The sequence below is a fragment of the Pinus tabuliformis genome, chromosome 3_2, assembly GCF_031772625.1.
Source record: "Pinus tabuliformis cultivar Carrire ecotype Pingquan chromosome 3_2, CPIR1, whole genome shotgun sequence".
NCBI classification, from domain to species: Eukaryota; Viridiplantae; Streptophyta; class Pinopsida; order Pinales; family Pinaceae; genus Pinus; species Pinus tabuliformis.
The window spans coordinates 1,211,725,147-1,211,752,525 of record NC_142302.1 but is presented as its reverse complement, the minus strand read 5'-3'; the positions used below and the strand labels follow the sequence as shown (position 1 = coordinate 1,211,752,525).

The 27,379-nt window shown below is 35.7% G+C and overlaps 1 pseudogene; it reads left to right on the top strand.

The window, feature by feature from the left end:
- Positions 1-23,254: 23,254 nt before the first annotated feature.
- Positions 23,255-24,627, top strand: LOC149185109 (putative carboxylesterase 6 pseudogene; annotated as a pseudogene).
- Positions 24,628-27,379: the final 2,752 nt, after the last annotated feature.

Sequence of the window (27,379 nt, the reverse complement as noted above, 5' to 3'; positions counted from 1 at the left end):
TGTCATATTTCAAATTTAATGTCATGCTTAAGAATCATTGGAAATTTAAAGTTTTTAAGAGTTATGATATTTTACTTTTAAGGTCATTATTAAAAAATGTTGAAAATTTACCCGAAAAAAAATAAAAAAAAAATAAAACATAAAAATAATATATATAGATAGATAGATAAGTTATTCCAGCATCAAAATTTTTTGCTTTCACGGTGTCTTTTGCATAACAAAATTTGGTTTTTACTTCTTATTTTTTAAATGTTGAAAATTCACCAAAAAAAAAAGGAAAATAAATAAATAAATAATAATAATAATAAATAAAATAAATAAATAAATAAATAAAAATTAATTAATTAATTAAAATAAAATAAATAAATAAAAATAAAAATTATTCCAAAATAAACTTTTTTAGTTTTCACCCTATTCTTTTATGTTTTTTTGGGTTTTCTGGCTACAGTTCTTGTATTGAAGTAATATTTTTCGATTGTTTGATAACTTTGTTTAATGTATAACATGAATGCAAGATGATTTATGTGCAAATTAGCTAGTAATATAAATGAAATGGCAATACAAGGACAATTATGGACATCATGAGATGGCATAGAAATTCTATCTTTTACAAATCATTGAGGTGATGAAGAAGAGGTCACTTCGCATAATAACGATAATATTAAAATTACTATTACATCTAAATTTAAGGAAAAAATATGGTGTCATAAAGGCATAGGAAATAAGGTAAATTAAAATATGACAAGGAGTTGATATACTAACATCTAGAATGTATGGTGTGAGAAGTTTAGAAGATAAGAGAAACTTAAGATAATAAAAGAAAATGATCATGCCCAAATCTAAAAGATTAAAAGTATCACAACATTTCTTACAATACTAATCTTCAGAAACTTTTAACTCTTCCAAACAATGGTGACCTAAGTATCAAGCTTATCTCTTATAACTCTTTGAGCACATAAATAAAATTCTGAAAAAAAAAATAATTCGACTAAACAGTTTTTAGTCATATTCATTGATAATAACCATCATCATCAAATTAATTCACATACTTGTAAAATGTTTTATATATTTCAACTTTATATTATCATTTGTCCCAAAATAAATAAGTACAACAATTTGGTATCTTGCTTCACCATAACCTTAAAGATAAATTATTAATGGAGTACACAAAAATAATAATATTATAGTAAAAGTAAATTGATTTATATCGTCATAAAATGTTATAACTCCACATTTATCAATTATATATATATATATATATATATATATATATATATATATATATATATATATATATATATATATATATTTGTGGCCAAAGAAATGTGTAATTGGTCTATTTCTTACTGGCTCAACAAAGGGTTTATTCCCACTCCTACCACTATAACTCCTACATGACTAAGTACGCCCCTTCATACACATTAGTAATTTGAGGAGATTTCAAGCTCAAATCTTTTAATACATAATAGCTCATTTGCAACATACTTTTCAACTAAGTTGTAACCTCTTAAAAGTTATCAATTTTACATTTATTATACAAACTAGAGTAATCCATTATACAAAACAATATGAATAATATTACAATATTTCTTCAATTATATAATTTTAAATTGAAATATTTCTGATTTAAGTGTGATAAATTATTTATAATTTTGTTTTAATAATTTTAAAATTTTAAATATGATTTAATCATGGAATTGTGAGATTATTAATTACTTAGATTAATTGATATCATTTGTTTAATATAATTATAATTATAATATTTTCTATTTGTTAAATTATTAATATTATTTGTTTTGTTATATTTGATAAGTAAATTTATATATTACATTTTTTATTATTTTCAAAATTTTATTTGAAAATAATAAACTTATATTAATATTTTTTCCAACTAAAGGAATTTTAAAAAAATAAGAGATTTTTAAACATCTTATTTCTATATTCAAAAATAATATTTATATTATAAACGAAAACTTAATACAGAGTTTTTTATAAATTATTATTATTATTATTTAATATATATATATATATATATATATATATATATAATTCTCCATATTTCATGGATAAATTATTATTATTATTATTTATAATATATATATATATATATATATATATATATATATATATAATTCTCCATTGTAAACTGGGTATCAGTAAAATTAATCCTCATTAAAATATTGTCTTAAAAAAATGAAAAAAAAATAGAACACTTGGTCAACCACCACTAATAATAATATAAAAAATCTCCAATCTAATTCTAGACCATTTAAACTAACTCTCTTTTTTTAATTTATTTATATATATATATATATATATATATATATATATATATATATATATATATATAATTCCATTAATATTTAAACATATATGTATTTTTTTTAATAACATTACACATTTAATATAATATTAAATTTATATTATTATAAAATATAATAATTTGAAATAAACTTTTATTTTGAACCAGCTTTCAAGAATTTATGTAAACTTTATAATGCTATTGCCATCACTGTACACTATAATACTTTCCATGTTAGTTTCTATCTCAGTAAATCTTATATCTTAATTTACACATTATAAATTTTATAATGTTATCACTATCAGAGTACACTATGCTAATTTTCCTAAGAACATCCTGTAGCACTGACGTGCGGAAGCAAATTATATCCTTATGTCGCATTAACATGCGGAAGCAAATTCACTTACCACAGTGACCGTGGAGCAAATGAACAGTAAGAAAGAGGATAAGTGCAGTCTGGCTTCCGGATGGTTTTAAAGGAATCGTTCCGTCCATGTTGGATGGAATATCTTCTCCTATTCAATATTGCTCTTTCCTTATCAAGATGCTGTCTATCAAGATCGTTCTAAGGGAATCGTTCTATCCATTTTCGATGGAATATCTTCTACTATTGAATATTGCTCTTTCTGTATCAAGATGCTGCGTATCGAGATGCTACTAGGAAGAGCGGAGACTCAAAATACGACAGTTCAACTTTCATAATAATAATAATAATCTATGTCTATAACGACCAAAGACCCACACATAGTCGGTCAAAGTTTTCTGAATTCACGGAATCTATATCTACGCAGACCTACATACAGTCAGTGAAAGTATTCTTAAGTCACGCGTTTGTAACTGTGTATGTCCCCTTGAAATGCAGGAGAAGCAAACGTGGTGAGCTAAGATAATGTGTGAAGGAAATGTGAGCTTTTATTATCGGAAGTTCTATCTTTTGCTTTTCGCAAGGCTTAGCCTTAGGCTTTTATTATTATTCTCGCAAGGCTTATCCTTAGGCTTGCGATTTGAGATTATCAGAAGGCAGCACATAACGACAAAACATCGTATCCTTTGATTTGATTTACCCTTCGGCGGACGCAAGTGCAGAAGGTTCCCTCAAGTACAGGTGCTTCTGACCATGCCAAACGATGCAGTAACTTCTGTTGAGTGGGACCTTGGTATTTGCTTTTCCAGGATGCCGATCACTTTTTTTTGTCCTAGGCCTTCTGGGTACTTTTTATTCGCTGCGTCATCCTTGGCTGATAGAGATTGCCATAGAATAAAACGTCAGAGCTACGAAATTTAAAACATAAGATAACCTAGCTTTCATCGTAGCTCGTAAATAAGTGAATAAGAGTCTCCTTTTAAGGTTTACATCACTCAACTCTCTCCTGTCCGTTGTCCGAAATTTATGATCAGATATTACTGCATAAAGTGCTGTGACTAAATCGCAGTTTTTGTTGGTACAGCATCCAACCGTCAACCTTCTGTACCCCGGGCTTTCAAGCAACATACATGGTTTGAACATATCAGATTCTGGTCGAAACACTTGTTATGTTATTCAAGTGTTGCATATGCAATATTTTTTTTTAAACGTAGTCCAGCGTAATCTTAATTAACCTGTAATAACGCAATTAGAATTCCATTAAACTGTTCCTTCAGGGTATTTTGAGCGTAAAAATTGATTACAAAAAAAATGCAGACAATTTGCTATGTCATTTCGCTTCCAGTTTGATTAAGTTTTTCAGTATGCTAAAGAGGCCACTTTTAAGCGATTGTTATTAGTTTTTTCAGTTGAATGTTGTCCACACAAAAATGGTGAGACTAGATGTAAATTGTACGAAGGGCTATGTCATTAGAGTAATAACATTCAGCCATTAGAGTAATAACATCCTGAAAAAGAGAATAATACTGGATAAATTTAATATAATAAAAATATATTAAAAAATTATCATATTACAACTTAAAATATTAATAACATTCAGCCATTAGAGTAATAACATCCTGAAAAAGAGGATAATACTGGATAAATTTAGTATAATAAAAATATTTTAAAAAATTATCATATTACAACTTAAAATATTAATAACATTCAGCCATTAGAGTAATAACATCCTGAAAAAGTGAATAATACTCAATAAATTTAATATAATAAAAATATCTTAAAAAATTATCATATTACAAATTAAAAGATTTTTAAACAATAAGTACCAAAAATAAATACCTATTTTATAAATTTTTAAACAAACATGAAAACTATTATCTCTTAAAATCTTAATCTCAATCCTTTAAGAACTTTTAAACTCTAGTCTATTGCATTAAATATGTTGGGACAATTTCACCAAGAAAAAAACAAAAAAATTATAAAATAAATAAAAATTATAATCTCAATACTTTAAAAGGTTTTCAGCTGTAGTGTACTGCATTAAATATGTTGGGACAATTTCACTAAGATAAAAACAAAAAATTTCATAAAATAAATATAAACTATAAGAACAATGAAAACGTTCTAAGAAGCAAACATCTTATTATTAAGTTTGATGTCGAAACAAATATACAATAAAATATGAATTTTTTTTTAATACCATATGTTATAATAACCAGGTGAGAAGGATACTTTCATGGATTTACAATTCATGCACACATTGGAAAACTTTTTTTTTGAAGAATACATTGTAATATTGTTTACTTACTTAACTTGTTTTAATAATCTATTAGATCAAAATGTTACCTTCTGCAATATACGATCTTTCTCATCAACAAACTTTATTTTTAGTTTAATTTTGCATTTTCATTATACCTTTGGGATATAAATACTGTGGAAATGTAATGCATGGTAAACCATCAATTTACGAGGATGTTATTTGTATAACATTTATTCAACCACTCTTTGAGTTACTTTTAATTCTTGCATTATCATTATTTTAGTTTTTCCTTGGCTCACTCTAGCATTACACTTATGGGTTTTTATGAATAACCTTCAACCATGGCACTTCTAGTTTTTTTTACTCGATACAAGCATCTTTTCAAGTGGTTTTCATTGAACATGACAATAGAATTTTCTATTTTCTTTAATTATTTACATAGAATTCCGATTGCGTGAAACATATTCAAGGGGACGACTTTGAATCTTAACAGGTGGCTTGGCTCTAGTAAGAAGAAAGTTCCAGAAAGGGGACATTCAAGGACTCAATGGTAAGAAGGTTCCAAGAAAGGGGACATTCAAGGACTCAATGGCTTGCACATTGCGAAACCTAGTTATGTGAGTAAATTTTCAATTAGAGTATACAACTCAGTTATTAAAGTAAATTTTAGTAAATAGTAAATGCAAAGGCTTCCAGATTCTAGTGTTTCTAACAGCAAATTTTGGTAGATACATAGACAATAACTTTATAATTTCTCTTTTTAATTTCTCTTATTTAGAAAAGAGAATAAATAGTGAAGATTATGCACAAATGATTAAGTCAAATAGTTGAAATAAAAAGATCTTTAGTTTTGAGAGTTAACTTGAATTTATTGCGGATTGTTTTTAATGTTTTAGTTATTTATATATATTATAAAGTTTTGAGAATTAAGTGGAATTTATTGAGAATTGTTATTAATGTTTTAGTTATTTATATATATTTTTTTTTATCATAGTTAATTTTATTTCAATTTATTTTTATATAATTTTGATTAGTTTTTATTATTGTTATGTATCATAATGTTTAATTAATTTTTCATTATGTCTTTTTATATATATAGATATATAACCTTCCTATATGAATTGAATTGTTGTGTTTTACTTTATTTAATTATTATTTTTGTTTTTATTTTCTTCTTTATATTTTTATTAATTATTTTGGTTCAATATTTATTATTAATATATTTTTTAATGTTATTTGAATTATATTTAGTTATTTGAAGTATTTTTGTGAACATTTTATTTCAATTGTTCGGTTTAAGTATTTGTGCATGATCTTCACTATTTATTCTCTTGTTAAGATCATACTCTCCATTTTAGTCCTAACTATGAACCACACTGGATAGTTCTAAATGGGTAGACACAAAAAATTATTATGTGATTTTTACTGAAAGAATTTCATCTTTTTTATTACTTTCGCTTGTGTTAAAGTAATTAAAGTAGAACATTGCACCATAGTGGCTCTTGAAATTTTAGTATTTATAGTTAGGTATAGTAAGTTCTAGTCTAGTGTTTCACATATCCATTCGGGATATGTTGTAGGAGTAGTAATCCATATATAGGGGAATATGTTTAACAATATATTATATTGACACGTTCCTCTCTAAAAATGTAGTGAATAGGAAAAGGCTACCACTTTTAGGGTATGGCATATGAGAATACTAGTATATGGTTACACATGGACCCTCAAGGAGGATGAGAGCTACAAAAATCTAGGGTATGGCATATGAGAATACCAGTATATGGTTATGCTTGGACCCTCAAGGAGGATGAGAGCTGCAAAAAGCTATAGGAGATGTCTTCTAATCATAACAAGAACATGTGAAACTGTTATTTCTCTACAGGGATTTCTCTTATAAAAAAACAAACAATGAAATTATAAATATTGTCATTCCTATTATGTACAAAATAGGAGGCATTGCCTAAACAATAATATGAAATTTCCTTGCAAAAATGTCTTTGGTTGTTCCACTCTTCTTGAGTTTATTGAATTTTGTTCTCTGTCAACTCAAAGGGGTTTGTTTTGCTATCCAACGGCAGAGCCATACCTGAGCTAAAGATCTTAATTCAAGACGAGGCTTCGATTGATGCATGTTCTCTGAATGTGTTCTAGACGGTGACGAAACCTCCACTACGAAAGGGTGACAATAGCTTTGTTCCACATGAGAAAATAGAATCACAAAGAGAGGCAGCGTGCAAAGGACTCCAAAGACATGTTGATTCATGTCTCTTTTAACAAATCATTCACGGATAGTAGACGTTTTATTGTTATGCAATGGTAGTGATGTAGAGGTAGAGGTAGTGATGGGTGGTCAAGTGCTGCAGAGCAGATAACCATGTGGTGTGGCGTAAGTTACAAATGAAGATATATATTGCAAAAGCAAGTAATCAAAACCTATATTTAATGCTAATAAAGTAATGTTAGCATTATTTAATTAACATTATTTTCTGTAACTAAAATTAATGATTTAAATCCTTTGGACTAACAAATCACATCAATAATATAGAGCATTGCATCACGAAGAGGCCAAATACGTTGAGAAAAAAATCCTATTGGTTAGGAAAATCATTGCATCTATTTGATTTGTTGAATGATACTCTTTTATGAGATACGACTTAAAACTATAGGTTAATTTGAGGAATGACTAATGTAAATGCTAAAATTTGATTAGTAATAGTATGTGTCGTAGTCGGCATGGACGACTAATAAGCTGTTTTACAACTGAGTAAAGTAGAAAATTTGTGACCAAAGAACAAATAATTATATTAAAATATATAACTTAATTCTAGTTTTTTTTGTAATTTCAACCTTGGTGAGGCTACATCATAGTCATGCCCAAGAATAAGGTAGGATATTGAACCAATAACTTAACTTTTCGGAGTGCCTTATCAACACCCCTGATCATTATCTATCTAAGACTATATAGGCAACTTAATTCTATTATAAATAATATAAAATTAAATTAATTAATATATATATATATATATATATATATATATATATATATATATATATATATATAAGCTTAAAAAAATAATTTATTTTAAAGTTGAAATAAAATATAAAAAATATATATAACTTAATTCTATTTTAACTAATATAAAATTAAATTAATTAATATATATAATAACTAATATAAAGTTAAATTAAATAATTAATAAATATATATAATAACTAATATAGAATAAAATTAATTAATTAATAGGTTAAAAAACTTAAATTCTTCTTACACTTAAACTTTATAGTTTTCAAGTATAAGAGGAATTAAATTTAGAAGTAATGTCCTTGTCTTTATAGCCGAACTCGGAGATATAATTATGGGCGCCATCGTAGATTAAAACATGTTTTTGAATATATAGATGTGGCATGAAAAAACCATGGGGCATTCTATTTTTAGATAGACTGCCAAATTTTAAAATTACACAAGTTCCAAAAAAATCTAAATTTTTTTTTTTTTAAATATAAAAAACTTATATAGCATATAAAATTAAATGATAAAAAATTTACAAATCAAAAATTTTAATCCTTTCCAAACCCAATAGATTATATTCTAAAATGAATTATTATAATTTAACATAAATTAATCAAAATAAATATTTAATAAATTGATTAAAATATTTGATTTTAATTGTTTTAATTTTATTTTAAAATGAATCAATACTTATTATAATTTAATATAAATATTTAATAAATTCATTAAAATATTTTATTTGGCTTTTTAAAATTTCATTGGTAATATCTTAAGTGCTAAACACATAAAGTTAATAAAGAAAAATTTAGATAAATAATGCTATGGCATATTACTCATAAGATGTGGATATTAATACAATTTTATTAACTCTTAGTTTTCATTTTTCAAGAGTTCTTTTGGACTTCTAGGAAGGTTGAACGCTCTTTTCTTTTCATTCAAGTGAATGAGACAAATTTGCATAACCCAAGACAATTATGCTTTCAACGCTTGATCCCTTAATCTGAAATGATGTATAAAAAATAGAGACAAAATAAAAAAGTGCATGGTAGCCATTAGATGGATGTGGTTTCTAAAATGGTGGTTTAAGCAAGATCACAAACCAAATGAAGTAGCAGCAACCAAAGTCTTCTACCAGTGGTGGTATAAGGCTATCCACCAATTCTGGAATTGACTTTAAGTAGCTCATGGAACAATTTTTAATCTGGATAGAAGTTGAAGTCTTTTACTAAAAGGAAGTGCTTCCGAATGATGGGTAGTAGAAGCCAAAGTATTCTACAAGTGGTGGTATAAGGAAAGCCACCAAACAAATTATGTTCATAGAATATGATCCTATCTCTAGCTACATCCTTGATTCTGGCATTGGCTTACTATGGTTGTAGGCTCTGGCTCTGGTTTAGGTTGTGGTTGAGGATCACTTGATACATTTTTGAAGCTAGTAGGTGAACATCAATCCCCCCTATCCGATACAAGGTGAGAAGATCAAGATATCTTGAGTACAAGACATGTCAATACTTGAGAATGAACATTGAAGTATGACTGATATATCTACTTGGTTGTTGAAGGCCATTTCTAAGAAGTGATCCATCCAAGGTGATTTTTTTGTCTTGCACAAGTCTATGTTTTGAACATATGTCTAAATTACAAATATGTTGTGGTCACAATGCTCATAAGGGTCATGATCAAAACACTAATCTTTCATTTGGTCAACTCAATCACAATGATACATCTACAAATATGATGTGGAAGTGGAGTAAGACATGGAGCATGTGATGGTGAACTATCCTAGAAAAACCCAACTCTTTGAAACTTAATGCATTTAGAGTAGTATACAATGTGAAAGGGCATGTCCTTGTCATATCTAAGGTCGGTTATATACATATTGTTGATAGGTTGTTCCCAAGGTCCGATGATGGGCTTGGAAAGTGCAAGCAGAACCTTCACATCTTCATATAAATATGATGTTGAAGTGGTCTCTCTAGTATGATCAGTGGTTGAATGTTGGAAAGGGTATGTCTCAAACTCAAAAAGAGAATTGTTTTGAAGAAGAATTAGTTCAGAATGATGACTCTTTTATTGTATTTTTTCTCGTTAGAGCTTAGATTTGAGCTGCAGAAACTCACTCTTGTCTTGTGGATCTTATAATGTGGTTAGAATGTTGGAGAAAGTGGCTTTATCGATTTTGACTATAACATCAACAAAAGAGACTAGTAGAGTGTTCAGTAATTCTAATAATCCATCAACTCTAAACATTTTCTCAAAAACTCAAACTCAACAAATGAGCGGTGTTAGAGTTAACTAAAAATGCACTTGCAAAGACATAGTTCCCAATTCTATATCAATGCACCTGAACATTCAGCAGCTTGTTACAAATGAAATATTGAAAAAATCCTCTGAATTATGAATCAACTGAATCTCACAAGTGCTACTCCCAACACCTTTACCATAAATGGACAACTAGGGTCCTATATCCTCGCCCTATACGTTGAAAGAGGACTCTAGAAAAATATGTGGTGAATGCAAATATTTGTATTATGATTTAGACTGCATTTAATGCCTTCTCAACACACCAATACACCACGGCATTAGTCAATTCATGAATTCTAGTTGAAGTTTGTAGTTTTGGAATTCTTTGAGGTTTAATTGTAGGGAAACATCAAATGAGAATGTAACCCTTTGAGAAACTACTTGAGAATGATCGATAATGAGTAATGATGAGAATAAGACATCACAAAACCAATTCATAATTGGAAAGCATTCTTCATACTGAAAGGCTACAATATTTCTTCTTGCTAGTGTCGCTCAATCACAATTGAGTATTCAACTTCTAATGCTCATCTTTTCATCATATTAGTCCATACTCATTCCCCACTATTACAATGAATGTTAATAAAATTACAAAAATACCTTACAATTTACTCCACAACTTCTTACACTTTACTCCACCACTTATAAAGCTCACATTTTTCATCATGTTAGTCAATATTACGGCAATGAATGCCAATAATGTTAGAAACATGCCGTAAGGTTCCTAACTTATGAAAGTATGCACCCTGTTATTGATCCAAAAACATTTACTTGATCTTTTGGTCTTGCTAATTACTTGGATGATGCCCAATTCTAAGAATAAACGGGAAGATTATATATAAAAGTAGAAACTTGCACAAAGCCTCTTAGGAGAAATGGAGAATGATGTTGTTGAATATCCTTCCAATATTGTTGAAAATAGCAAGAAATGATAAAAATAGAATCCAGAATTCCACTTTAATTTGTCCTTGAATTAAACTGATAATTGAAATCGAATTTTATTCTCATAGCAACGTGTAATAGTTAACTAGAGTGGGTTGACTTAGTTAACTTAGGATTTCGAGTTGGAAGTATTTCTAAAGTCATGTATATGTTCCACCTATATTATAGGGGTACAAGATGAGTTAAGTATGAGTGGTAATTAGTTAACTCATTTTATTGAGTTAAGTCCAGTTAAATTAGTTTGAAATTATTTGAGGCACTAATAGTGATTAACAGTTAGTTGATGCATTAGTGTACTCAATTAGTGCTACTAATGCATGTCGATTCTGAGAAATGCCCAGTTGACACTAGAGTGCAGGGACAATGTACTATTTGTTTTAGATTTTTTTGAGTTGCACTAGTAGTGCATGCATTTAGGAACTGAGGAATTTCCCTCTAAATATGGACTAATTCTCTCAAGAATTGTGCAAAGAATTAGAAGCTTGGTGGCTTGGAAATTTGCCTAAGTATTGGACAAAGGAAGTCATGAGGCAGAGGATAAGAAATACTTGTGCAGGCTAAGCTCAAGGTTGAGCAGAGCATATTGTATACATCCAAATTCTTTGACCAAGGGCGCAAGGAAATAGGGGCTTGGAGAGCAACAAAAGAGGCTAAGTGTTGGCCAAGAGCTTGCTTGTGAGCTGGGAGATTGATTTTACTGTGTGCTGGCATTATACTTGTGAGAACAACCATTGTATTATCATCTTCAATATCTGATTAATGCAATACATATAGTGGGTTTTTGAGTTGTGGCTTTCCTCAGATACTTATTGTGTTATGTGCCATTGATTTGTCTTCCTCTTGTCGATTATTATTTTTCTTGATATTTATGTTCTTCTACTGTAAAGAGTAGAAGTAGATCCTTGTCTCTTGTTTTAGTAGATTACATGAGCTTGTGAATCTACAAGATTGTCTACACGGTATCACAGCTCAGAAAAATATACTAGAGGAGATTTCAAAGTTTTGAGTTTTGGGCCGCGAGTTTGCAGAGTAGATCTGAACATTTTTGTAAAAAAAATTCAGAAAAGAATAGAAAATTTGGATTCTTTGCTAAAGAATAAACAAATTCAAAAAACAAATCGGCCGAATCAGAGTTTGGATGAGGGAGATATCGTTGATTTAAAATAAGTTATTTTTCTAGAAAATTTCATGAAGGCAAGACAGAGGAAGATATGGTGAGCCTTTCTCTTCATGGAATCCCAAAGAGTTGGCATATTTATTAGGACTTTGTCAATGGTCGAGAGAAGCTGCCAGGTTGGGAACGACTATGGTCAGATTTTATCGAGGATGAGTTCAAGAGGAACACCAAAGATGGAACTTCTTCTAAGGAAGTGGAAGAGGATTTCGCCTTAGCAGGTAAGGAAAAGAAGGCCAAGGGAAAGAAGTCCTAAGGCAAGGAGGACAGAAAGAAGATGGACTTGATGAAAGTCAAGTGTTTTCACTGTCACAAGCATGAGCATTATGCCAAGAGCTGTCCACAGAAGAAAGCAAGCAAGAAGGAGCTAACAGTAGCGACAACAAGTCAGGCTATAGCTTCACAATTTGAACTTGATTTCACTCTCATTGCATGGATGGCCAACACTGCCACGGGAGGCATGTGGTATCTTGATAGCGGTGCCTCATTCCATATGATGGCGAATCGAGATCTCTTTAGTTATTTTGAGGAGAAATACCTCAAGCAGAACATAGATTTTGGAGATGACAAGAGGTATAGAGCTACCGAGATCGGTAAGGTTATCTTTCAGAGGGAGTCTCACTCCCCTCTCAAGATCACATATGTGATGTATGTTCCAGGACTAAACAAAAATATTGTTTCAGTCGTGGTATTGGAAGACCATGGCTATGATGTGGTTTTTAGTAAGGGAAATGATTTCCATAAACACATCGCCATGGGACAGGTGAAACAGATCGGTGCATGGGTAAAGAACAAGTATGCACTTGAGGTTCAAGATGCATGCAAAGCCTTGAGGAGCAAGGCAAAGGTTAGATACTTGGTGTTTGAAAGGGAGAGTAAATTACCTCTCAACATGTAGCTCTTGTAGAAGCCTCAGAAGCAGCTTCAAGAAGTTGTAGAGCAACCACAAATAGAGAAGCTAAGAGGAGACCGAGTGGAGAGATCCACTAAAGTAGAGAGGAAGTCTCGAAATTTGTCTCAGACAGTTGTGGAGCAACCACAATTGGAGAAGCTGAGAGGAGACCGAGTGGAGGCATACATTCATGCAGAGAGCTTGAGTAGGTGGAAATTTCGAGCCAAGTTGATCCAGGTGGATATTGGTGGCCACCTGCCAAGTCCACCTGGAACCCCACCATTGTTTCTCTCAGCATTTTCAGTTTCCTTAATTGTAGCACAACTTACTATTTTTAGCAGTTTTTCAGGTCCTGAACTTCTGGAGCCGTTTTGAGGGCCTAAACGACGTTTTTTGGGAAATCTGGGGGCAACATAGGTCCATGGACCAATGTTGCCCTTCCCAAAGTGGTAGTGCTCGGATAGATCTTTCTAACGAGCTATTGTACGCGTCAAACGGAGATCGGATGCCAAAGTTACGACCCCGGGAAGTTGATGTACCAATTTACCCAAACGGGGCCCATAGTTTGGCGTTTCATCTCCTAGGGTTAGGTTTTGGAATGTGAAGGGTTTTCCATTGTTTCTCAACAATAAATAGGCCTTCGAGCCTCATTGTAACACAGTTCAAAGGCATGTAGCCACCACATCTCTTCTCAGAGATAAGCTACCATCGCCCTAGCTGGTTTATTTCCATTTCTGGTTGTAAGCATATTTCAGTATTTTCCATTAATGAAATGAAGTATTATTTCTGCTGCATCTTTGTGTATATGGTTATCTCTATAAGTTGTTGCATTCCTGTTTAAATCCGGATCAGTGGTATCAGAGCGGTCTGCTTTTTCTCTGTTTTTCTTTGCATGTCCCCAACAAGGTCGGGATATAAGGAGTTAGGGCTTGAACGGGTTGAACCTTTGCAAGACCAACCTCACAAATCCCGACGACCTCCCATGGCGGATGAGAAGAAAGATGAGGGGGCAGGAGATCCCATCAAAATCTTGCTCGAAGAAGCCCTCGAGTGACAACGGAACGCGATGATGGACAGCTTTGCCCAGATCCTTCAGCGGCTACCCAGAAGCGACGCATCGGCTTCCAGCATCTACTCTGGAAATGCCACGACCTTTAAGATACAAGTTAATTTTGAAATCCCCATATTCGAGGGTCAGATAGATGCAGATGTCGTAGATAAATGGTTAAATCTGCTAGAGGGTTATTTTTCTGTTCATGAATTTTCGAGTCGGGAAAAGATTGTTTTCGCTCTTCTCAAAGCAGCCCCCCACGTCAAGGACTGGTGGGAAACCTACTGCGAGCAGAAGGATGAAAGTACTGGCTCACTATTTTCAGCCACACCCACCTGGAATTCATTCCGGGATGCCATTAAGGAGCAGTACTACCCTGTTGGAAGCTATGAGGATGAATACATAAAGTGGACCACGCTGCGGCAAGGAAGGGACCAAGACGTGCTGGAGTTCACCAATCTTTTCCATACCCTTCGCACAAAGTTGGGTATCAAGGATTCGGAGCAACATTTGATACTCAAATACCGTGGCTGCCTACACAAGTACATCCAGGAAGAAATACAATTCCTGAACATCTCCTCGCTTGGCGTAGCATACCGATATGTCGTCAAGGTCAAGCAGATGTTTAAACAAAAGAAGCGAGACTTTGGATCTGTGAATCCAAAGCAGGGGAAAGGTGCCCCTAAACCACAGAACAAAGGACAAAGCCAAGGCGAGATAGCCCAAGACAACCCGCTGAAGCTGCAAGCAAAGAACAGCGCCGCAAAGCTGAAAGAGGACACTGGAAAATGGTGTGAGTTCCATAAGAGCTCCACTCACAACACAAGTGAGTGTCGGGCCAAGTAGTCACTGGTGGCTGAGCTAAAGGTTTCATAATCAGATGCATGTTCCGACTCTGAGTCAGAACCCAATAAGGGGAATGAAAAAGGGAAGCAGATCATTGATGTGGATCCCAATGCCACTGTTGCTACCGCCAAGATCCAGAAAAATGAACCCGAAGATCCAGAGGAGGAGGGGCGTCTCTTCCACTCCCAGATGTGGGTAAAGGGCTCCCCGATACAGTTCATTGTTGATAGCGGGAGTCAAAAGAACCTCATTTCGGCAGAGGTCGTGAAGCGGTTGGGCTTACCGACCACATCACATCCACAACCATACACCATTGGGTGGCTTCACCAAGGACGAGATCTTCGCGTGAGCCAGCAGTGTCGCCTTCCATACAACATCAAGCCCTTCACGGATGAGGTATTGTGTGACATTGCTCCCCTTGAAGTTTGTGATGTATTATTATGATAGCCATACTTGTGGAAGCGACATGCTGTGTATGAATCAAGGCCCCGTGCTGTTATTATTACATTGGGAAATAAGTTGTACTGGATACCAGAGGTAGAACCACCTACTGCCATCTCTTTGATTACTGCAAAACAATGCAGTAAGATCATTTCCAAAACCAGGAATTTTGTTTTCCTGATGATACGCCCTCAAGGAAAGAAGAAGACGGTGGCCGCGACCTCCAGACGGGGTCCCTCTGCACAACAACTACAGATGGACAAGGTTGTGGAGGAGTACGAGGACATCTTCACCTCCCCTGCAGGGGTTCCTCTGCACTGTCAGGTCAAGAACTCCATCGATCTGACCCCAGGTGCGTCGTGACCCAATGGACCAATTTATCGGGGCTCCGTTCTGGAGAACAATGAAATCAAGAGGCAGATTTAGGAGCTCCTGCAGAAAGATCACATCCGTCCGAGTTCATCGCCTTGTGGGAGCCCGATCGTGTTGGTACAGAAGAAGGATGGGACGTGGAGACTCTGTATTGACTATCGGGCACTGAACAAGATCACTGTCCGTAATAGGTACCCGATCCCACGGATTGATGACCTCCTGGACCAACTAAAGGGGGCGAAATATTTCAGCAAGATCGATCTGAAGTCAGGATATCACCAGGTACCAATCGAACCCTCTGATGTGTGGAAGACCGCCTTCAACTCCAAGGAGGGCCTTTTCGAATGGTTGGTTATGCCTTTCGGATTGACGAATGCTCCCGCAACCTTCAAGGCTAATGGATGACATCTTGCGGCCATTCACCAACTCCTTTGTAGTAGTATACTTGGATGACATTCTGATCTTCAGCCAAAGCTGGGAAGAGCACCTCCACCACATTCGACAGGTTCTCCAAACACTGCGGCAACACAAGCTATGTGCCAATTTGGAGAAATGCACTTTTGGCATGACCCAGGTTCAGTATCTAGGATACATCATTGATGAACAGGGGGTGCATGTCGATCTAGCCAAGATCCAAGTCATTCGGGATTGGCCATCTCCAACCACTCTAACAGAGCTCCGCAGCTTTCTAGGTCTTGCCAAATTCTACCGCAGGTTCGTGTTGGGGTTTTCTCATATTACTTGGCCCTTGAGTTAAGTCACCAAGGGAGGGGCGAAAGCAAAATTCTTTTGGTTTGAATCTCAACAAAAGGCATTCATGGAGTTGAAGGATTGCCTCTGCACGGCACCAGTGCTCGCATTACCAGATTTACAACAACCATTTGAGGTCAAGACAGATGCCTCTGACTATGCTATTGGGGCAGTCCTTACTCAACATGGACATCCAGTGGCATATCACAGTGAAACACTTTCAGACACAATCCGGAAGTACCCCACTTATGATAAAGAGATGTATTCCATTGTACAGGCCTGCCGACAATGGAAGCATTACATTTTGGGGAAGGAAACGGTCATCCACACAGACCACCGACCCCTGCAGTTCATACAGACCCAAGGGAAATTGCAGAATGATCGCCATTAGAAGTGGTCTACATACCTGCAACAGTGCCACTTGAATATCAAGTATAAGAAGGGCAGCACCAATAATGTTGCAGATTGCCTCAGTCGACCACCGATCATGGCATTAACCACCATGCTCAACTCTTGTGGGCACGAGACTTCTGATTGGCCACTTCTCTACAAAAGCGATGCAGAATTTGGCCACACATACCAGACACTCTTGGAGGGTTAGCATGTTCCAGATTTTCACCTCCAGGATGCCCTGTTATGCCACCTAGGTCACCTTTGTGTTCCTTCAAGCGAGCGTGCCAAGATGATTTGGGAAGCACACTACAGTCGGGCTGCTGGGCATTTCGGGGTTGAGAAAATAGTGGCAGTACTGCAAAATTATTTCTATTGGCCGAATCTTCGACAGGATGTTGGGAAGTACATCAGATCATGTACTGCCTGTGCCATTGCCAAACCGACCATTAAGAAGCATGGCCTCTATACCCCGTTGCCTACCCCTAGTCGACCTTGGGAATCCATCTCCATGGATTACATGTCAGGCCTTCCTTCCACTAAGCATGGAAATGACTATGTTTTTGTGGTCGTCAACAGGTTCTCGAAGATTGCCATTATGGCGGCCTACAAGAAGAATATCACAGCAGAAGCCACTGCTAAACTCTTCTTTGAACGAGTGTGGGTGCACTTTGGGATCCCACAGTCTATCATCTCAGACCGGGACAGTCGGTTTCTCAACACATTTTGGTCCAGTCTTTGGTTAATGTTGGACACCAAACTCACGAAGTCCACAGCCTTCCATCCTCAAACTGATGGCCAGACAGAGGTTATCAATAGGATGATTGTGCACATTCTGCGCATGTATAACTCAAAGCATCCACGCACATGGGATGAGAGCCTCCCCTATGTTCACCACAGCTACAACCGAGCTCTTCACAGCTCCACTGGCCATAGCCCTTTTCAGGTGGGTTTGGGATTCCAGCCACTATGCCCCATTGATGTGGCCATGCCACTTGCAGCTACTCACATAAATTCAACTCATGTCCAGTCCGAAACAGATTAGGCCACCAGCTTCATTGAGCGCATCCAACATATTCGCCAGGAGGTCCATGACATTCTTGAGAAATCAAATGCCAAGTACAAGCAGCCACATGATCAACATCGCGTGCTACACAAGTTTCAGGTGGGTGACAAAGTCTGGTTGCATTTGCAAAAGGAACGCCTTACTGGAGCCTATCGGAAATTGAGACCACTCCGATATGGTCCTTACACCATTAATAAGGCTATGGGAGACAATGCATTTGAGCTCAACATTCCCCCATTCCTTGGCCTGCACTCAGTGTTCAATGTGGACCACCTTCGGCCATACTTTCCACCATTGCTAGACACATCCGACACTGCAGAACAGTTCAAACCCACATAATTAAATCCAGATTGCATGGAACAAGCTACAACTGATCGGATCATGGACACACAGATCAAGAACACTCGCCAACAGAATATCCAACTGTATCGAGTTGTCAAAGCAGGCCAACTCCTTCAGCAGGGCAAGTGGCTCACTAGGGAACAAGTTCAGCAAAAGTTTCCTCATCTCATGGAGGAACTCAACGCAATGGGGACCATTGCTTCCTAAGGGGGGAGGAATGATCCAGGTGGATATTGGTGGCCACCTGCCAAGTCCACCTGGACCCCCACCATTGTTTCTCTCAGCATTTTCAGTTTCCTTAATTGTAGCACAACTTACTATTTTTAGCAGTTTTTCAGGTCCTGAACTTCTGGAGCCGTTTTGAGTCCCTAAACGACGTTTTTTGGGAAATCTGGGGGCAACATGGGTCCATGGACTGATGTTGCCCTTCCCAAAGTGGTAGTGCTCGGAAAGATCTTTCTAACGAGCTATTGTACGCGTCAAACGGAGATCGATGCCAAAGTTACGACCCCAGAAGTTGATGTACCAATTTACCCAAACGGGGCCCATAGTTTGGCGTTTCATCTCCTAGGGTTAGGTTTTGGAATGTGAAGAGTTTTCCATTGTTTCTCAACAATAAATAGGCCTTTGAGCCTCATTGTAACACTGTTCAAAGGCATGTAGCCACCACATCTCTTCTCAGAGATAAGCTACCATCGCCCTAGCTGGTTTATTTCCATTTCTGGTTGTAAGCATATTTCAGTATTTTCCATTAATGAAATGAAGTATTATTTCCACTCCATCTTTGTGTATATGGTTATCTCTGTAATTTGTTGCGTTCCTGTTTAAATCCGGATCACAAGTGGGTAGAGGGATCACATGCAGCCATACCTCGAGGTGTGAGGTGGGGCGATTTGAAGTGATAGTCCCAAAAGGGCTAAAATTAGGTAGGGTCCATTGAGTAGATTTATCTCATGGATCGTACCTACCTATGAGAGCCCAAAGTACATAATAGCAGGAGGAATTAGTGGGATTGATGCAGTCTGAGACTAAAGTGATAGAGGCTAAAGCAGTCAGATACTGAAGAATCATAGAGAGGGTTGATAATAGTGTAGAAAGGCGGAGTCAACATAAGTGAAAAGTTTTCAGTCGACAGAGGCAATAGTAGTGACAAACTTTGATGGCAGAGGCATCATTCTGATTTAGGTTGGATGTTTTTTGTTTCTGGAGTTGTTGGAGTAACAACACTAGAGAGAAGTGTTGCATGTAGAACATTCCAAACGTTCATGATCGGGATCAAGTTGAATTCCTTTCTTGTTGAGCGGGAGTGTTGAAAATAGCAACAAGAAATGATAAAAATAGAATCCAAAAATTATAGTTTAATTTGTCCTTGAATTAAGATGAAAATTAAAATCGAATTTTATTCTCATACCAACTTGTAATCATTAACTAGAGTGAGTTGACTTAGTTAATTTAAAAATTTCGAGTTGGAAGTCTTTCTAAAGTCATGTATATGTTCTCCCTATATTATAGGGGTCCAGGATGAGTTAAGTATGAATGGTAATTATTTAACTCAGTTTATTGAGTTAAGTCCAGTTAAATTATTTCCAAACTGTTTGAGGAACTAATAGTGAGTTAACTATCAGTTGATGCATTAGTGCACTCAACTAGTGCTACTCCAGTTAATTGAATATTCCCTCATGAGAAACTCATGGATGTCGATTCTGAGTTGAGACTAGAGTGTAGGAACAATGTACTATTTGTTTTAGATTTTTCTAAGTTGCACTGATAGTGCATGAAATTTAGGAAATGAGGAATTTCCCTCTAAATATGTGCTAATTCTCTCAAGAATTGTGCAAAGAATTAGAATCTTGGAGGCTTGGAAATTTGGCTAAGTATTGGACAAAATAAGTCATCAGGTGGAGGATAGGAAATACTTGTGCAGGTTAAGCTCAAGGTTGAGAAGAGCATATTGTATTTATCCAAATTCCTTGACCAAGGGCGCAAGGAAATATGGGCTTGTGAGCTCGGAGATTGATTTTAGTGAGTGCTGGGATTGTTCTTTTGAGAACAAGCATTTTATTATCATCTTGGATTTCTAATTAATGCAATAAATATAATGGGGTTTTGAGCTGTGGCTTTCTCCGGATACTTGTTGTGTTATGTGCCATTGATTTGTCTTCCTCTTATCAATTATTGTTTTGCTCGATCTTTATGTTCTTCCGCTGTAAAGAGTAGAAACAGATTCTTGTCTCTTGTTTTAGTATATTACATGAGCTTGTGAATCTACAAGATTTTCTACAAATCTTCCTTTAAATACCTAAAAATAGAGAAGGTTCTGGATCTTCCACCACGAATGAATATTTTCTATGATAATGATGTATGTCGACAACCTGGTAGTGGATGGGGTAGTTGGCATGAAAGGATTGAAGCATCTTAGTCTTAAACGATGTTCGGTTGTGTGTTCTCAATTCTTCGAATTCCTCTGTCTTCCCATTAATCTGAAAGTCAATATTCTCGATAAAAACATTTTTTCCATGAGCACATAAAAGATTGCTTAAACAAAAATTTCACAATAGTCTTCTTTTCGTAGATTGATCAAACCAAGAATTGAGATTTCGACCCCACAATTTCTTGGAGTGTGCACAATTTCTCATATAGCAGGGAATGATCTTTGCATTAATGTTACAACAAAAGATGGATGTGAGATATAGAGAATCGTGATTGTTTTCATACCAGAGTATGGGGAATGTTCAACTAGACTGGAAGGAGCAAGTCCGGAAGTCGAGTCCATTCCTAGAAGTGAATAAACACATGGGCATCAATCGTTGGTCATCGTTGCTAGGAAACACATTCTAGTCTGGGGTGTAAAATATATCAAGAGGAGGCAGAAGGTTCCATCTCGGGAGTGGATGATGAAGCCTCTGGGAATGTGTCGTATGTAAAGACTTTAAAATAAAGTGCAAATGAGGAGCATGCCATTCTTTTAAGGTTGTGGGAAATCTAGATTTCGGCTAGTCAAACAACAATTTTATTAACCATATAAAGGGTCAGTGAGGGTTCGCAGTAGCATGAGACTCCTAAATAAGGGAGGCAGCTATTGATAAAGAGTGGAGGAAACGATTGACATTGAAATGTAAACCACTAAGAACATTTGCTAACCAGAGTAGACAAAGCCTAGCAAAATGGTTGAGTTAGTGAGAGTGCATTGGCTCAACCTTGAGTAGAGCTGTAATAGTCTTGCTCTGAAATCATGTTAAAAACACTGAAATCATATTAAAAAAAAATAGATTTCAATGTATATTAATTATAAAATATACATAGTTATTGATTTTTTTTTTCATCTTACCAATAGGTCTTTTCAATTTTTATTACTGTCAGCATTCACTTCCACTTTTTGCCATCCATTCAAGTAAATTAGCCAAATTTACATTACACTAGAGGATTATATATATATATAAACTTATCTTTATTATTTTCATAAGAAAATAAAATTAATGTATATCAATCTTTTCAACACAGCAATTCTTAATTTTGAATATCCTAGTAATTCTTAATTTTGATTATCCTGGGAATGAATCCTCTTATAATGGTAAGAAAAAATTAATATAATAAATCTTTTCAAAAGTGATAAAATGTAAGACAACGTCTCACAGTCCAATTTTTTTCAGTTAAATGACTCTAAGCTTAAGTTGATTGCAGATTCCCCGATATTTGGAAAGGGAGAGACATAGACACATTCCGTCACATTCCTGAATATTCGGGAAATCTACAATCCACTCAAAGATGCAATGACTCAAACAAATACCGTTAAGGATACCCGTTAAATGAGCCTGCCCCGCGACACAAGATTCCAACCATAATCTAACATTCTGGCACTCAACTAAACCATCCACATGAGATGACATAATGAATTTGTCCAGTCCTAAATTACACAATCTAATGTAACTGCCGCTAAATGCCGACATCTTTTTCTAAGATGGACATCTGTTGCCTCATGGCATGGAATATACGCGATCATTAAGCAGCACGGTGAGGTTCTCATTCTTCGTTGTCTTCTGAGTTAACGTGGCGTCTCTGATCAGAATCTGCTGCACTGTATGAGGTTGGTGGGTTTACTGCAGCTTGCCCAAGTTTACGGCATATATCTGTCAATTGACTTAAAGGATATCTTGAAGGAATATGCCCATGGATGCTGATTACCTCAATCTAAATTCGTGATTATCTCCATGGATTCTGATGGCCTCCATCTAACTCGCGTGGTCCGTTTTAGAAGACCGTAATTAAACAGCTGCTCCGCTCACATAGTAGAACCCTGGATATGCTCAAATGTGGAACCTCGCAGTTTATATCTTTATGGGGTTGTGGTTGCTGCTAGCAGTGATCTTTTAAGGTAGGTGACAGACGCTTTGATCTATACAATCCCAAAGTCCCTCCAGCCAGACTCATTATAACTCTCAAAAGAGAAGTTGAACAATGATCCCAAAGCTCCTCCAGTCAAACGCATTATGACCCTTCAAAATGGGGGATGAACGATGATTATAGAAATTAAAACTTTCGAAAGGCGTCAGCTGTTATATTAAGCTAATTTGTATTCCCACGTAAGTGTGGATGCTTGGTAGCCAGCAAGTGGATTAAAAAAGCTTTTCCAATCGTTCTCTTGTGCTACTCCTCGCTATAAATGAAAGTCCTCACGCACAGCAACACAACGGTAGGTATTGTCATAACTCATAGTCAGTCGTCCTTCCATCGGTCTGTCAGTGCTACGACTTTATCATCTTCTCTGTATCGGAGTGTAAATGACTAATCTCTGATAGAGGAAGGCTTTGGCAGCACGCAAATTCAGTCTCAGGTACTTACAAAACGTTATTTTATTCCTGCAAAGCTTTTGGGAGTGCAACAAAATTAGGTTTATATGGATACTGCTTTTCTAAATCCGAATACAATTAGGCCGGTGAGAAGTTCTACTCCCCACCTTCTACACGAGGAAGGCAAAATCGAGGAGGAGCTGGAAGGATTCATAAGAGTCTACAGAGACGGCTCTGTGGAGAGGTTCTCCTACTGTGTCTCCAATGTCCTCCCATCTGACAAACCAGATCAAGCCGTGGCTTTCAGAGATGCTGTCATAGATAAGGGCACTGGTGTATGGGCGCGCCTTTATCTTCCCACATCAACTTCGGCTGATGAACAAAAACGTGGAGAGTTGCCGGTTGTCATATACTTCCACGGGGGAGGATTCGTGTTGGGCTCGCCGGCATGGTCTATTTACCATGCGTTTATTTTGAGATTGGCTTCTGAGATAAAATCGCTGATAGTTTCAGTAGGTTATAGGCTCGCTCCAGAGCATCGCCTCCCCGTGGCTTACGACGATTGTTTCAGTGCCGTCCAATGGGTCCGTCAACAAGCTACCCGCGTCAGGCAACTGCAAGCAAAAACCGTTGACGAGACGGGGGAATCGTGGTTGAGATCGTATTGCGATTTTTCACGGTGCTTCCTGGCCGGAGACAGTGCGGGGGGTAACATCGTTCATCACGTAGCATTGCGTGCGGCGAGAGCGGATGTGAAACCTCTGCATATCAGAGGAGCGATTATCATCCAGCCCTTCTTCGGCGGAGAGAGGTGCTCCAAATGGGAGTGCGAAACGATCGACCCAGGTCTATCCCAGAAATGGATAGACGTTTTCTGGAAGCTTTCGTTGCCCCTGGGAGCCAATAAAGACCATTTCGCATGCAACCCTATTAGTTTGTCAAACCTGCCAGATGCATTGTTGCCACCGGTCCTACTTTGCATCTCCGAGCGCGACGTGCTGCGAGAGAGGAACATGGAGTACTTTGAAGCCCTCAAAAGGGGCGGTCAGAACGTGTGGCATGTGATCTTCAAGGACGTGGGACATGCGTTTCAAGTTCTTCAACCTCAGTCGCCACGAATCCAAGAATTGATAAAGACCATACACGACTTCATCAATACATATCAACACGTCAACTCAAACACATAATCTACTCTCCTCAAAACAGTTCTTCCATTTTCTGTTGAATCTGTAAAAGCTTTTTCTTTGCTCTTTTTTCTGTTGATTATGTAAAACCTTTTTCTCTGTTATATTGAATGCATGGATTTCAGATCTAATTTTGTACAAATCGTGGGAGCCGGGGTTTGAGAACAAGTTACTGAAGAACATCGTTACCTTACGGGATTAACATATAATTCATGAGTTCGAATTCTGTTCCGTATATCTGAAATTCACAGCTGATTTTGTACAAATAATGGGAGCAGATAAAGTTATTGAGAAGCATTGTCCCCTTATAAATTCTGACGTTCTGATTTTGTTGTGTATATTGATTGTCCCTTTAATATGCTTTCGCCATTGTTTTTCGAGGGGATTTAATTAAAATATTAAATTAACGGATGGATGAATAAAATGGGCTTGTCTGAGTATGGGAGGGGATGTTTTGGAGTCTTTTTAAGCTGGAATATGGCTCACTTGTACTGGGGAGAGTTTTTCTAATAAATTTAGCTTTTAACCCTATATATGGATTTGGGATATTGAAAAATCCAAGTGTATAGTGTGTAGTATAGAGATTTTACAATTTAAATTTAAACAGTGCAGTGTGCAGAGTTCACAACTCGAACTTAAATTTGTGATTTAAAAAAATTTCTGTATAAAATTATGGACAAATTAAACTAGAAAATAAATAGAAAAACTTTCAAAAACATAAAACATCTAACCAATAAACTTGAACTTGTGATTTTAACAAATCTCTATAATTGATTTTAACAAATTTCTATATAAAATTATGAATAAATTAAACTAGAAAATAAACCAAAAAACCTCAAAAAAAAAAAAAAAATCAATAAATTAACACTACAACACTTCAAAGAAAAACCAAAGAACTTACCAGAATCCTATGAAATATTTTTAAAAACCTCAAAAATAATCTAACCAATAAATTAACACTACAACACTTTAAAAAAAATGGAAGAACATACCAGAAACCTATGAAATATATACAGAAAAGGAAAAAAACAAAAAACAAAAAAACACTAACCAATAAATTAACACTACAACACTTCAAAAAACAAAAAACAAAAAAACACTAACCAATAAATTAACACTATAACACTTCAAATAAAGGAAGAACATACCAGAAACCTATGAAATATATACAGAAAAGGAAAAAAACAAAAACCAAAAAAACACTAACCAATAAATTAACACTGTAACACTTCAAAAAAAACAAAAGGACCTCCCAAAATCCTAAAAAACAGAAGAACCTACCAAAATCCTATGAAATATTTACAGACAAGACAAAATTATAGACCAATTAAATTAGAAAATAAACCCAAAAAAACCGAATAAAAACATCCAACCAATAAGCTACCACTACGACACTTCAAAGAGGAACCGACCAGAATCCTATGAAATATTTACAGAAACGATGTATGGATCAAACGTTTCACTTACCTTTAAAAATAAAAGATACAGAACGAAATCTTGATTATTTATTTCCCATCTAGCCTTCTCTGATATTATTTTATTTTAGTTTTTTACCATCGACTTTATAAGAAATTGGCTTATAAAATACTCTAACAACGCCTTGGGCAGCGGATAGAGCCGTCAATATTTGATGGTTGTTGGTTCGTGTGAGAAAATTATATTGAAAACCCTATTCAACAAAACGTTGTAGCTCCCGCCGTTACGTATGATAGCGCCTCTCAATTTCTGTAACTGAATGTTGGTGCTACACAGATTGGTTATGATGACTGCATCTTCGAAAGAATTGGATGTAGGAAAGGAGCTCCATCCAACCAGATTTTTGCTTCCATGTTTCCAAGTGGCTGAAAAATACAACGCAAAAAATATAAGCTAGTACTGGTTAGTAACCTGTATTACATGGCTGCTTGTATTTCGATTCTTAGTTAGACTTTCTAATTTTAAGATTTCACTAAAAAAAATTATAATTATATAATAAAAATCATAATATTTTATTAATAAATAATATATTAAAAGTCAATAAAAATGAAATAGTTTTATTTAATACAAAATTATTTCATTTTTATTTAATGTAAAACCTTTTTTTTTGTAAGCTGAGGTGGAACTCTTTCTATCACTGGATAGAAAATAAACCATTACATAGTATCAAAAATATTGAAGACCCGCCCACATGGGGAAACCGGGTACTTAAACCATCTATAGTTTTTGATAGCTGCCCAAAAAAAGTAGGCCCATAATCTGATAATCTTAGCTAAATAAACAAGGCAATCCTGAGATTTATTTATACTGCTGGTCTGCAGGAAGTATATGTCTCTATCTAAATCAAACAAAAACCTGATACTATAAAGCTTATGGGTTGTCCTAAACATATCTCAAGTCAAGCATTATCCATAGCAGGTGGCGGACTTGTTCCTCGCTTGGCATCATGTTGATTCCCCTTCAGCAGCTGAAGAATAGTGTCCATCTTTTCCTCTTGCTTCGCCATCGAAATGCGAATGTAGCTCAGTTCTCTGCGCAGATCCGGATCTCCTTTAGCTAACTCGACCATCTCCTTGGCTACTTGTTCAAGAGCTTTTGCCATCAGCCTCTTCATAACCCAATATATGTGCAAGGATTGCTTGAATAAGGACATTCGTCCCCTGGTATGGCCTGGATCGTGAAGCAGAAACTCCCAATCCTCCATTTCATCCGCAGACTGGTCTTGGAGGGACTCTTCCTCCAGGAACTGCATGACTCTCCTGACTGCCGGGTTTGTGTTTCGTTGGTAGGCCCTTTTCGCTCTCCGGACTCGATGATTCACCGTCCTCCTTGGCGGTTTGACATGTTTCGAATCCTGCCCAGAATTCTCCCCTTTCTCCTGCGTCCTCCGTCCCTGACCACGGCCCCTCTTCCTGCTCTGGTCTGC